At 39.3% G+C, this 14,407-nt stretch overlaps 1 protein-coding gene across 13 annotated transcripts in view; it reads right to left on the bottom strand.

The window, feature by feature from the left end:
* dlgap1a (discs, large (Drosophila) homolog-associated protein 1a) overlaps positions 1–14,407 on the bottom strand; it is a 766,490-nt gene that overhangs the window by 716,676 nt on the left and 35,407 nt on the right. For 2 of the 13 annotated variants that reach the window (XM_072570353.1, XM_072570357.1), the window contains exon 2: positions 12,047–12,185. The exons of the other annotated variants lie outside the window; for them this stretch is intronic. The gene's annotated coding sequence lies outside the window, so the exon portion shown is untranslated. The remainder of the gene's footprint in view (positions 1–12,046; positions 12,186–14,407) is intronic. 13 annotated transcript variants of the gene reach the window in all.

The raw sequence follows: 14,407 nt of genomic DNA, 5'->3' as shown, positions 1-14,407 counted from the left end.
GTAATAGGGGTTTTCAAAATCATGAAAGATCTGAAAGAGTAGATAAGGATAAATTGTTCCTACTCATAAAAGAATTGAGAGAGAACAGATTTGCTGTCATTTGTAAACACAGCAAAAGTGATCTCCGAAAATACTTTCCACACGACAAGAGATTCAGGTCTGGAGCACATTGTCTGGAAGTTCAGTTTTGGTGATTGTACTGACTAGAAACAAAATGTAAGAGTATTAGGAAAAGGCAGGAGAATGGCACTAAGTCATGCTGCGGGTTGTATATCACAAGGAGGTGCATCCTTGGAATTTTCCACCCCAGAGAATTGTGAAAGCTCAATCATCTAAAACGCAAATTGATAGGTCCCTGGAGATTGATGCTGTTAAAGAATATGGAAATGGTGTGGGAAAGTGACATTGAGACAAAAAATCTGCCATGAATCAAATGAATTGTAGAGCAAGTTTGATGGGCTCAAGTGACTTCTTCTGATTCAATGTTCCCTTAATACATTAGTAAGTGGTATTATTCATGGAGGTAAACACACAAGTCAAATGGTGTATGTGTATGTTATCATTCACTATTATAGTAAGCATACTAAACTATATCCATAAATTGTGATGGATGGTTTTCCTCTTCCACCCTGTGTGTGTAAAATAAAATATAAAGGAATTGACAAGTTGATACTAGTAAATGTAAATATGTACATACAAATTCCATTCATGCATGAACGAAATGCTGTCAGTTCCTGTTTTTATTTACAAATGAAAAGCTTAAAAATCACTTCACTTCACTGAGCTGGTGGAATGGTGCCTGAGCACTAATGTAATCAACACAAGGCATAACATAATTCTGCTACTGCGTATGAGATGTGATTCGTTGCTAAATTTGCCTTTTCTTTTATGCAATAAAGAAACATTGGTATTCAACCATTCCCCTTTTTAAAATACAGTAGCATGTTGCTGACATTCTGAAATAAAAGTTTAAAAAAGGGCCTCTTTATACAGTCTTGCTGTCACACTGTATCAATATGACTTTATATTACATTCGCTTATTTAATTACTCTTTTTATTTTATTTAATGCAATGCTGTACTGTAGCTGACTTTTAAAAGTACTGGTATAGTTCTGTTGGATACTTTTTCTTTTAGTTCTGCACTTTTTTATCTGTTTTCAAATCTGCATTTATTGTCATGTAGCTTCATCAGGAGAAACAGATGTGACAGAATAATGGGAAGTCAAAACTCCTGCTGGCATGTTTTCAGGAAGTCATGCAGTGGGCATTATAATTCAGTGTGGATCTCCACAGAGACAAGATTTGTGCCCTCTGTTACTCTGTACCGAAATATCTTTCCTTTGTGTCAAGGATAGAGTGTCTAATTCCATATTATTGGTCTGTTTTGTCACTGGCTTTGTGCAACTGAGCTTGCGGCCCTATAATTCACTAAAACTACTTGGAATGTAATCCATCAAGAATTGAGGGATTACACTGGGCATTTCTTATTACAGAGGATTGAGCATCTAAAGTTCCATTGCTTTGGCTCTATCAACCAGTAGCCATCACAGATAAGGAATGATTGAGTTCAAGTACAATAGTGAATTAATTAGGAAGAGCTGTGCACTCTTGTCAGATTATGAGTGAAAGGCTTTAATCACATGTTTTACCACAAAATCTATAGCATTGGTGAATAGGCTAACTTGATGGACCAAGTACAGTTGTCAGATCAATGTAGATACTGTGTAACAGTTATCAGGCATCAATCAGCTATTGTGTACATATTCACAGTCTGGAGCCAGACATGCTACAAAGGAAAACAGATGTAAAAATATTCTTTACAACATATGAATATTACATGGGCAACAGCAAAACAAAATCACTACAACAATGAAAAACAGAATTCAGTAGGACGACTAGAAATTGAAAATACGTACATTCTCTGCTGAAAAATGAATCAACACCTTCCACTTTCCCAGCTAAATGTTTTTTGTAAATTTTACTAGTGCTGAGGGTAGCTGGAGGAATAGGGAGGTGAGAAGCCATCAACTTTCATTCTCCCCTACTCTATAATATTCCTGACTCTCTGAAGTTAAATTGCAAATGCATCCATTTAGAGAAGCTCTCCTACCTTGTCACCAGGCCTGTCCATACTCCTGGCCCCAGTCCTGTTTCCTGTCTTACCTCCTATCCCATCCAAACCAGTGGCACAAACATGAGAGAAAATTCAAGTGTGAAGTTATCAGAAAGCACAGAGGTGATTTGTTGGTGAAGAAGTTGTTTGGTGAGTATTTGGCAAGTCCATAAGAGATAGGAATAGGAGTAGGCCATTCGGTCCCTCAAGCCTACTTTGTAACTTAATAGGATCATGGTTAGTCTGACATTGTTCACATCCACTTGACCTGTATGTTCTCCATAACCCTTATTTTATTTGCTGATCAGCAATTTATCTATCTCAGCCTTAAATATACATGGTGTGGAAGTGCAGGTATTGAATTTGGGTGGACAAAGTCAGAAGTCACATGATACCAGGTTATAGTCCAACAGGTTTATTTGAAATCACAAGCCTACTGAGCACTGCTCCTTCATCAAGGGAAGTCTTCACTTCATCTGAACCATGCAGAAGTCTGTGTTCTAGTAAGCTGAATAACTAGGGAAGCAGGGAGGGGCTTCAAACTAAATTTTGGGGGTGAGGAATCAAATTTGGGAAAATATGATAAATCAAAGAGGACAGATAAGGCTTTAAAAAAGTACTAATATAAGAAATGATAAACAGACCATGACAGGGAAGGATAGAGAGTACAGTCTCGAAGTAAATCAACAGATAAGGTGAAAGGTTATAAAAATAATGAAAAGGAAAAATAAAACTAAAGGCTCTATCAGAATACTAGAACTTCCAAATCAAAACAAATAGCGCAAATAAAAATAAATAATGATCTGATAGACAAGGTTGCAGGACAACATTGATGGGACCTGATTATTTAAGAGTACATCACATTTAGGAAGGAGTGGAGGCTAGGGAAAAGGGTGAGAATAAGTGATTCTATTAATTAATGTTAGTATTTTCACACAAGAACAGGATGTCCCAAGTTTAGAAAACAACTATCTAAAAGCAGTTTGGGTAGAGATCAAAAACGACAAAGGCAAGAAGTCACTTATTAGAGAGGTGTACTGGCTCACCATCAGTGACCATAGAGCAGAATGGAGTATGCAGAAAGAAATAAAAGGGAGCTTTTAAGGAAGGCTTAGTAAGAACCATGGGGGAATTTAATCTACATCCAAACTGAAAAAAAAACAAATAGATGAAGGTAACCTAGATGAGAAATTCATAGAGTGTTTTCAAGATTATTTATTAGATCTGCATGTTCTAGAGTCACCCAAACAGCAGGTTCTCTTTGACCTGGTAATATGGAACATGATGAGATTAATTAATGGCCTCATAGTGAAGGCACCACAAGGTAACAGAGACCATATTATGATTGCATTTTACATTCCATTTGAGAATAAAGAGAATCCAAGGCTAAGATTTCAAATTTAGATCAGGGCAATTATAAGGTAACAAAGGCAAAGCTAGTTAAATTACATTAACAAATTAATTTCAGGGATAAGTCAAACTTGCAGGTGGCAGACTAATAAGGGGATATTTCACAATACACAAAATAAATACACTCCAACAAGAGAATCCATGATAAGTAGTTAACAGAAAAGTTTAAGTTAGTATCAAGCTTAAAGAAAAAGCATATAAATTATGCAAGGTTACACAGCAGGTCAGCCAATTGGGCAGAATATGAACAAAGAAATGGCAAATGGAGTACAATGTGGGAAAGTGTGTGGTCATGCACTTTGGTAGAGGTATGGACTATTTGCTAAATGGGGAGAAAATTCAGAACTCTGAAGTGCAAAGAGACTTGAGAGTTCTAGTCCAGGATTCTCTCACAGTTAACTTACAGGTTGAGTCAGTGGTTAGGAAGGCAAATGCAATGATGGCATTTATTTTGAGAGGGCTTGAATATAAAAGCAGGGATGTACTTCTGAAATTCTAGAAGGTTCTAGTTAGACCATATTTGGAGTATTGTGATCAGTTTGGACCCCATATCTATGGGGAAGGATGTACTGGCCCTGGAGCGTGTTGAGGAGATTCACGAAAATGATCCCAGGAATGAAAAGCTTAACATATGAGGAATGTTTGAGGACTCTTGGTCTTGACTTGACAGAGTTTTGAAGGATGAGGGGGGATCTAATTGAAACTTACAGGATACTGAATGGCCTGGACAGAGTGGGTGTTGGGAAAATATTTCCATTGGTCAAGACTAGGACTCGAGGGCACAGCCTTAGAGAAAGGCAATGACCTTTTTGAACAGAGATAAGAAGAAACTTTTGAAGCCAGAGAGTGGTGAATCTATGGAATTCACTACCACAGGAGGCTGTGGAGGCCAGGATATTGAGTATATTTAAGATGGAGATAGATAGATTCTTGATTGTCAAGGGGATCAAGGGATATAGGGATACAGACAGAAAGTGGGAGAATAAGTTGAGAAACTTATTAGCCATGATTGAGTGGTGGTGCAGACTTGATGGGCTGAATGGCCTAATTTCTGCTTCTATGTCTTATGGTCTAATATAACGAAAGCAAAGAATGACAAAAAACCTAAATAGGAGGGAAAAACTAGGTTTCAAAGAAAAGCTTGTGAAAAGTAATTTTAAAAGGAAAATAGTTAACAAAATGAGCATTGGTACTAGAGAAAGTGAGATTACACAATTAATAATTTTGCATCAGTCTTTATGATAGAGGATAGACATAATATCCCAGAATTAACTATAAATCAGGAAATGGTAGAGAGGGACTCAGGAATATTCCAATCACTAGGGAAGTGGTACCAAGGAAATTGCTTGACCTGTAGGCTGACAGGTTCCCAGGTCTTGATGGATTGCATCCTGGGCTCTTGAGAAAAGGTGGCTGATGGGAAGTTGATGCATTGGTTTTGATTGATTAAATTCCCTATATTCAGGGAAGATTCAATTAGAAGGCGAAAAATATCAAATGTAATTCTTTATTCCAAATGTAAAGGTGATTGGAAGTAGGAAACTACATGTCAGTTAGCTTAATATTTGTGATTGGGAATATATTAGAAGCTATTATTAACGACGTTACAGCAGGACACTTAAAGAAATTCAAGGTAATCAGGCAGAGTCAACATGCTTTTGTGAAAGGCAAATTATGTTTAACCAACTTACTGGAGTTTTTTGAAGAAGTAACATGTACTGTGGATAAAGGGGAACCAACGGTTTTGATTAGGTGTCACATAAAAAGGTTATTGTGGAAAACAAAAGCATATGGTGTGGGTGGTAACATATTGAAATGGATAGAAGGTTGGCTTGCTAACAGGAAAAGGAAGTAGCCATAAATGGATTATTTTCTAGCTGGCAAGTTGTAATGAGTGATGTGCAACTGGTCATTGCTCAACTTTTTACACTTCATATGAATTACTTTAATGACGAGACCAAAAGTATATTTGCTAAATTTTCTTATGAAACAAAGATAGGTAGGGAATCAAGTTGTGATGAAGACACAAGGGGGCCAGAAAGAGATATAGATAGGTTAAGTAGATTGAGCCTGCAGTATAACATGCAAAAGTATGAAATTGTTCATTTTGGCAAGAAAAACAATAAGTTGTATATTATCGAAAGGTTAAGAAGTTACAGAACTGCAAGATGAAGAGAGATTTGGATAGTCATAGGTATGAATCACATAAGCTTAGTGTGCAGTTATGTCATGTAAATAAGAAAGTAAAAGGAACATTATTGTTTACCGAGTATGATTTGAATACAAAGGCAAGGAAGTTATGCTTCAGTTAAGCAGAACATTGGTGAGACAACATCAAGAGTACAGTGTACATGTATTGGTCTCTTTGTTTAAGGAGAGATTGAATCACTTGAAAGTATTTATGATAACATTCACTAGATTAGTGGTTGCCTTATTAGAAAGGTTGAACAGGCTGTGCTTATCACTAATAGAGTTTGGAAGAGTAAGAGGCAAACTTATTGAACATAGAAGATCCTAAGGGGTTTTAATAGGGTAGATGTGAAAAGATTTGCCCAATTGAGGGGACAAGGAGAATTTTCTTTTCATCAGAGAGTGAGTTTCTTTAGAACCCTCTTCCTCAAAAGATGGTAGATGGAGAAAGTTTGAACATTTTCATGGCAGGCCTGGGTAAATAGTTGATTTTAAAAAAAAGGCTCTAAAGCTTATTGTGACTGGGAAGAATGTGGAGTAATCAGATCCACCATGATCTTATTGAATGGCAGGGTTTGCTCAAGGGGTCAAATTGTCACTCCAGCTCCTAATACTTAGGCATGTCTGTATGCAGTCTGACTATCAGTCTGAAGGCTGCTCGTGTACACCCTGTTTCAACACTCACTCCAATTGATAAACTAAAAACTCAGGAGGTAACAGAGAAACCTCAATGCAAATCAGAAATGCAGCATGAGCCCAGTACAGATAATAGACATGGAACATCATGCTTCACATCCCATGCCATCTGGAAGATCAGTATAACTGTGCTGATATTCAGAATGAAAGCTGCTGCTTGCTCCACTCCTCAGTCAGAATTGTCATGACAAGCATATGGAAGAAAAATGCAAATGGTGGAGAGAGCCATGTAATTCATCATTGTGTCCCACTGTTTTTGTACCCGTCCTTCTGTCTTTGCTGAAACATATGATGAAGTCACAGAGTAGGAATTGATATTTTGCTGTCTGACCCCACTAAAGTTTATCTTAATGGCTTGGATTAACCCTCAATATACTTGAGATTTCTCACAAATGAAAAGTGATATATTATTCAACTTAAATAATCCTCAAACTCAAATTTATTACACTTCTTACTGGTCATGTACCCAATTTATTTCCCTTTATTCATTCACAAGGTAAAGGCGTCGCTGGCCAGGCAGCATTTATTGCCCATCCCTAGAGGGCAACCACATTGCTGTTGGTCTGGAGTCACATGTAGGCCAAATCAAGTAAGAACAGCAGTTTCGTTCCCCACACAGCATTAGTGAACCAGATTGTTTTTTTCTGATTGATTCATGGTCATAGGTAACCACTTAATTCCAGGTTTTATGGAATTCAAGTTCTACCAGCTACATTGGCAGGATTTGAACCCACGTCCACAGAACATTATCTGGATTAACAGTCCAGTGATAATACCATTGGGTCCTCGCTTCCCCCCATTTTCTCCCTTTCTCCATCCTTGTTGCTATTACCTTCTCACAAACAAGCAATATCCTACTTGTGACTAGAGACAAGATGCAAACAAGATGTTGGATATGAGAGGCCGGATGTCCATCGATTTAATCTCCATCTCAAAGCCATTTTGATGGAACACTTAAGCTTCAGTAAAATCTGTCTAGCAGTTCTGCGAGAACTGCCCCAAGGTATTCACAGGGGAAACCTGATTTGTCTATTTCTCAGAGCCAAGATTTAAATCTACCATTTCCACATTAGAGCCTAGGGCTATAACACTGTAGCTCGTAGGCATTCTTATATATCATTGTCAATTACTTAAGATTTACTTGTACTTCTCTAATAGTTTTTAAAATGTTTTGTAACTACAGGGAGAGTTTGTCAATCACTCTGATATACCAGCAAGCTCTAGCCCTGCAGCTATCATTTGTTATCAACTGTAATGTCTGCTCCATTACCCTAATTAGGCAAGGTATTAAATGTGGCTAAGCCACGCTGGTATATTACAGTGATCATCAGCATGTTTTATTATTATGGTTTATTGCAAAACATCCTTGCCACTCTTCAACCACCAGAAGGCATCTCTAGCCTTCAAAGCCCACTGAAGCTTTGTTTGGTAAGACAACATTAAAAATTACTTTCTATGGTTTGAAAATATTTGTCAATGATGTTATCATATACGCATGAAATACTGTGATATCAGATCCCTCTTCAGGATATCTTAATATGGCAGTAAGCTGCTTATTTTAAACATATTGAAGCTTATTTTGAGGTTGGATGCCCATCAGGTGGGTGGTGGACAGGTTGACTGCCCCACCTGTACGGTGGCACCAGTGGGAGCCCCAAACTAATTTCACGGTTGAGCCTTATCTGCATGATTCAACTTTAAATAATTTAAAGCAAAACTGCTTCCCACTTCATGTCTCAGTCAGGGTTGTCATAGGCAAACATATGGCAACAGAAATATATGTGCAAATGGAGAAGTAAGCCATAACAACAACTTGCATTTGTTAAGTAGAAGTGTAAAAAAAGTGTTACATAGGCTCATTATAAAATAAAATTTGTCACAAAACTTGAACAGGTAATAACTCTGGCAGATGACATAAAGCTTAGCCACAAAGTTATCTTAAGGAACAATCTTTAAAAGAGCAAACAGAAGTAGAGAGGTTGAGAAATGGAAAGGTTTAAGGAAGGAATTTTAGAAGCAAGGCTCTCAAACTGAAGCCACTGTCAGCAATCATGGGACAACTAAAGTCAGGGATATCTAAGCAAACAGAATTGGAAAAGCATAGGTACCTTGGAGAGTGTAATGTTGGAGACAGTTACAGAGATAGGGAGAGGTGAGGGCATATAGGATACTGAAAACAAAGACCAGAATATTAAAGTTGTTCAATCAACAACCAATATATGTTTGTGGGCACAGAGTGATGTGTGAAGTGGACTTGATGCTTGGAAAATGCAGGCAGAGTGTTAGATGAAGTTAACACGTAGATATTAATTAGGTGAATGGGCAATAATTGATTCTTAAAGGACATGGTACATGGTAATGGTAAGGGAACAAAAGCCATTGATTTTTTTTTTGCTATGACAAGACAGATAAGAATGGAATACAGGAATACAGTCACACTCAGCTGGATGGCCAAGGAGAAGCATTGAAGAGGACAGTGTGGTCAACGACAATGAAAACTTCAGATAAGTCAAGAAGGGACTGTTTATATTGGCAATGTGAGTGTGAGAGAGGGTGGGGGCAAGGGGCGATTTAAAGGGAATGCAAAGCTTGGAGGTGAGGATGTTGTACAGCAGATTGGCAGCTGAAACATAGCCTGGCAAATAGAAGGCCCAAGTCATCACAGTTCGGATTTTGAACACAGTCGCAAGCTATTTGGAACATTTTTTTAAGAAGCAACACAGAGATTAGTTGAATTGGGAGGGTGAAGGGGAATGTCAGTAGAGACTGGAGATACAAAGGAGAGATTGGATAAATCTATCTGTGCTTGATATCATGGAAAGGAATCAGAACATTTTAAGTGGCAAAGTGATGGAAGGAGCTTTGACTTGATATGGAAGGAGAATTAAAGTAATGATGGAAAAGCAGTGAATTGAGAGGGAAGACAGCATGAGGAGTTGAAATGGAAATTGATATTGCTGAGGATTAGAAATTGCTCAGCTCAGAAGCTGAGAAAGAAAAGCAGTGAAGATATACATTGTAAAAACAAGGATTTCAAATGAGAGCTAAGTGGGATAAAGCGAGGCAAGTTATTTAAAGGAGAAGAGAACTGGGCAGACCAAGGTATAATTTAGTGATTGGTGGAGCTTGTTCTAATTCTTGTTCTAATTCATTTCATTTCCTTGAACACCGACAAAGCACTACATAGGAGTAGTGTACAAAATCCCATGCAAGGACTGCACAAAACATTATATAGGACAAACAGGAAGACAGCTAATGATCCGCATCCATGAACACCAACTAGCCACGAAACGGCATGACCAGCTATCCTTAGTAGCCTCACACTCAGATGACAAGCAACATGAGTTCGACTGGGACAACACTACTATTATAGGACAAGTCAAACAGAGAACAGCCAGGGAATTCCTAGAGGCATGGCATTCATCCACAGATTCAACCAATAAGCACATCGACCTGGACCCAATATACCTTAACCATATGCACCCTAGTTTTGAACTCTCCCACCTGAGGGAAAAGAATCTAATCACCTTATCTATGACCCTCATGATTACACCTAAACCTCCTTTGTTCCAATGAAACAAAACGTACCAACATTTCCAGTATATTTTATATATCAAACCTCCATTCTGGCCATATCCTGACATATCTTTTCTAAGCCCTCTCCTCAGCAACGCCCTGTACAACACAATATAGAGGTGTTGAGGTATAGAAACATACAGCATGGAGACAGACCTGTCGGTCCAACTTGTCCATGCCAACAAGATAAATTAATCTAATCCCATTTGCCAACAGTTGGCCCATATCTCTTTAAGCCCTTCCCATTCATATACCCATCTAGATGTTGTTGGAAGGGATTCTGGGGGACAGGATTTACATGCATTTGGAAAGGCAGGACTGAATTGGCATAGTCAGAATTGCTTTGTGAGTGGGAAATCATATCTCACTAACTTGATTGAGTTTTTTGAAGAGGTGGCAAAGAAGATTGATGAAGGCAAATAGTAGACATTGTCTATTTGGACTTCAGAAAGGGGTTCAACAATGTTCCACATGGTAGGCTGGTTAGCAAGGTTTGATCATATGGAATCCATGGGAAGCTAGCTAATTGGATACATAATTGGCTTGAAGATAGGAGACAGAGGATGGTGGTAGAGAGTTGTTTTTCGGACTGGAGGCTTGTGACTAGCAGTGTGTTGCAAGGATTGGTGCTGGTTTCACTGGTTGTTGTCATTTATATAAATGATTTGGATGTGAACATGGGAGGTATAGTTAATAAGTTTGCAAATTACACCAAAATTGGTGGTGTAGTGGACAGTGAAGAAGGTTATCTCAGAGTACAAGGGACCTCAATCAGATGGGCCAATGGGCTGAGGAGTGGCAGATGGAGTTTAGATAAATGTGAGGTGTTGTATTTTCATAAGGCAAACCAGGAAAGGACTTATACACTTAATGGTAGGGCCTGGGGAGTGCTGCTGAACAAAGAGACCCATGGGTACAGATGCATAGTTCCTTGAAAGTGGAGTTGCAGGCAGACAGGGTGGTGAAGGAGGTGTTTGGCATACTTGCATTTATTGGTCAGTGCATTGAGTATACAAGTTGGGACATCATGTTGTGGTTGTACAGGACATTGGTTAGGCTATTTCTACAAAACTGTATTCACCAGGGATGGCAAGGTGGCTCAGTGGTTAGCACTGCTGCCTTACAGTGCCAGGAATCCAGGTTTGATTTCAGCCTCAGATGACTGTCTGTGTGAAGCTTGCGCATTCTCCCTGTGGGTTTCCTCTAGGTGCTTTGGTTTCCTCCCACAATCCAAAGATGTGCAGGTTAGGTGAACTGGCCATGCTAAATCGCTCATAAGTTAGGTGCATTAGTCAGGGGTAAATGAATGGGTTTGGGTGGGATACTCTTCAGAGGGTCAGTGTGGACTTGTTGGGCCGAATGGTCTGTTTCTGCACTGTAGGGATTCTATTATTCCTCTATGATGAACTCTGTTCTCCCTGCTCTAGGAAGGATGTTGTTAAACTTGAAAGTGTTCAGAGAAGATTTACTAGGATGTTGCCATGGTTGGAGGATTTGAGCTATGGGAAGAAACTAAATAGGCTGGGGTTATTTTCCCTGGAGCATTGGTGGCTGAGCATTGACCTTAAAGAATGTATATAAAATCATGAGAGGCATGAATGAATAGTCAAGGTCTTTTTCCCAAGGTAGGGGAGTCTAAAACTGGAGGACATAGGTTTAAAAGGAGAGGGAAAAGATTTAAAAGGGACCTAAGGGGCAACATTTTCATGCAGAGGGTGGTGCATGTATGGAGCAAGATGCCAGAGGATGGATGAGAGCTGGTACAATTGCAACAGTTATAGAGTTATAGCGATGTACAGCATGGAAACAAGACCCTTTGGTCCAACCCGTCCATGCCGACCAGATATCCCAACCCATTCTAGTCCCACCTGCCAGCACCTGGCCCCATATCCCTCCAAACCTTTCCTATTCATATACCCATCCAAATGCCTCTTAAATGTTGCAATTGTACCAGCCTCCACCACTTCCTCTGGCAGTTCATTATGTCCAACAATACATGAATTCAAACCACAAATGCAGTAACTGTGCAGGCTCTCTCTCTCTCTCCTGCACTGACCTCACCATGTGCTTCCTTTGTCTGTTCTTCTCCCTTTTAAAACTGCTGTTGTTTTGACTTTTTTTTCCAAAGTTCCAAAACAATGCAACACCATATGAAACAGTAATTGCTGTTCCTGGAATTCGAGGAAATCACCTCCAGCACCTAAAATATTGCAAAAAAGGAGCAGCTGTTACAGCCAGAAACTTTTCCCGTCCTCCATCTTGGATTACCCAGAATCCTTCCATGTTAAAAGGTATGAATAGAAAGGGTGTAGAGGGATATGGGCCAAATGCTGGTAAACGGGGACTAGATTAGGTTAGGATATCTGGTTGCCATGGAAAAATTGGACAAATGTGTCTGTTTCCATGCTGTATAACTCTATGGATCTCTAACTCATTTTTCCAATATTGGCATATTTTCATAATTGACTCATCAATGCCCCTGTCATGCAGGGGCTGAAAAAACTTCATCCCTTAATTTTAATGATGATGAATAGAATTCTCCAGACTAATAACCCTCAGAAAACAAAAACCTCTCATCTCAGTCTTGAGACCTCTTATTCTTAAGCTCTCCCAACGGGGAAATATCCTCTCAGATTCCACCTAGTCAAGTTCCCTCAGGATCCTAAATAAGATCACCTCTCATTCATCTAAATACCCCATTCGCCAAACCTTTCTTCATAAGATAAGACCTTTATCCCTCGAAGAAGGATTTCCTACTGGTGAAATTCTGAAGATTAGGTGGTAGACTTCTATATGATCTGGAGAAAGTTCCACTCAAAGGAGAAGTGTCTAAATCCTCACTGATGAATTATCCTCACTGTTGGCTATATTGCCAGCACAGAAGCTCTTTAGATCAGCTGCCTGCATGAATCTAATTAATTATAATTAAAACATAGATTTACCAACTGAAACATTTACCAGTTTCACTTCACCGTGAATTTTAATTGTTCATCAACATAAACACTTTCGTGTTTTACACATTCTTTCATTTTACATATCTTATTAACTGCAGATTTATTGGATTTCGTTTTATTGTTGGGTAATCAAATGATATACATTGAGCAAACAAACAGAATTTCTTTGTGCATTCGAGGTGTGAAGTAGGTCTTTGGAGAAAAGTCAAAATTCTATTGGAATAGTTAAGCTTAATAATGCATGATAGTAGAATTAATGTTGGTGGAGAGACAGTTATCAATTCAGATATTTAGGCTCAACTGTGCATGTTAACTGAGGTACCAGCTAAATTTAGGGAAGTTCATCCCTACTTTCAAAGGAGTGATGATCTCACATAGTTTTTCACTCCAGGTCTTGTTTAGTTTTAGTGAAAGAAGAGAGCTCCGTATATCCGAGAGGAGCCTCTGCTCAGGGAATCCTCAGAAATTCATTTTTCATTTATCACTTAGTGTTAGACTATCAAAATGGTGACGAAATGAAGCCTTTCTCTATATTTAATTGTACTTCTCACTGTAAAATACATGCGAAAATAAAATCATTCACTCATTCAAAAATAATTCATTCATTCATTCATTCAAATGCACAGCTGTAATTCCATTCTGTCAGTGCTTGCATAGCATAGAACATATTCGCGTCCAGTTAACTACGGGCACTGCCCGGCACTTCATTCCTTCGGTAACTTTCTGGGGCGGCACGGTGGCTCAGTGGTTAGCACTGCTGCCTCACAGTGCCAGGGTCCCAGGTTCGATTCCAGCCTTGTCTGTGTGGAGTTTGCACATTCTCCCCGTGTCTGCGTGGGTTTCCTCCAGGTGCTCCGGTTTCCTCCCACATTCCAAAGACATGCAGGTCAGGTGAATTGGCCATGCTAAATTGTTCATAGTTGTTAGGTGCATTAGTCAGAGTGGGGGGTGGAATACTCTTCGGAGGGTCAGTGTGGACTTGTTGGGCCAAAGGGCCTGTGTCCACACTGTAGGGAATCTAATCTAATCTAAAAAAAAGTAGACAAAGCATACCCCTTTTCACTGCAGTCAGTGTAGATAAGGTAAATGAGTTGCTATGTTACTGGGAAGTTAAGATGCCAGGTAAGCAAGATGCCAGGTGGGTAGAGTTTCAGGGAGTCAGGTACATCAGATGCCAGCAGGGAATAGTGCCAGTTAGGGAGGGAATAGGGTGCCAGGAGTAGGCTGTAAAATGAATAATGGGTATGGTGCTAGGTTAGCAGCATACTGGTTAGAGTGTCAAGTAAGTGGAGTGCCAACTGGGGTGAGGTAGGATGCCAGTGGTAGGGTACCAAATGGGGATTAGGGTTGCAGGTTAATTGGGTGTGAGAAGTATAGGGAGTCAGGTAGTAGGGTGCCAGGTGGATAGGTGCAAGGTGTTAACATAAATGTTTAGGCTATTTTCAGATAGATTCAGAGAAAATATATC

The sequence above is a fragment of the Chiloscyllium punctatum genome, chromosome 5 (assembly GCF_047496795.1).
Source record: "Chiloscyllium punctatum isolate Juve2018m chromosome 5, sChiPun1.3, whole genome shotgun sequence".
NCBI classification, from domain to species: domain Eukaryota; kingdom Metazoa; phylum Chordata; class Chondrichthyes; order Orectolobiformes; family Hemiscylliidae; genus Chiloscyllium; species Chiloscyllium punctatum.
Note: the sequence above shows the minus strand (reverse complement) of the source record. Positions and strands in the feature narration are given on the sequence as shown.